This window comes from Podarcis muralis, chromosome 2, assembly GCF_964188315.1.
Source record: "Podarcis muralis chromosome 2, rPodMur119.hap1.1, whole genome shotgun sequence".
NCBI lineage: Eukaryota > Metazoa > Chordata > Lepidosauria > Squamata > Lacertidae > Podarcis > Podarcis muralis.
This window is the reverse complement of record NC_135656.1, coordinates 69,339,012-69,339,321: the sequence shown is the minus strand read 5'-3', so window position 1 is coordinate 69,339,321 and position 310 is coordinate 69,339,012.

Here is a 310-nt window from a genome sequence, read left to right as displayed (position 1 = left end):
ACCTGAAACTGTTCTTAACCTGAAGTACCACCTTAGCTAATGGGGCCTCCCGCTGCTGCCGCCGCGCTACCACCACGTGATTTCTGTTCTCATCCTGAAGCAAAGTTTTTAACCTGAGGTACTATTTCTGGGTTAGTGGAGTCTGTAACCTGAAGCGTCTATAACCCGAGGTACCACTGTAGTCTAACTGGCTACAGTGGCAGACTTTGGGCTTTAAAATTTAAGCAGTGCCCTATGTGAGGCCAAAATTTGCCACCACCACCCCACCTCTTGCCTTCTGTTGCTCATCATTGCTGCAGCAAACCCTCTC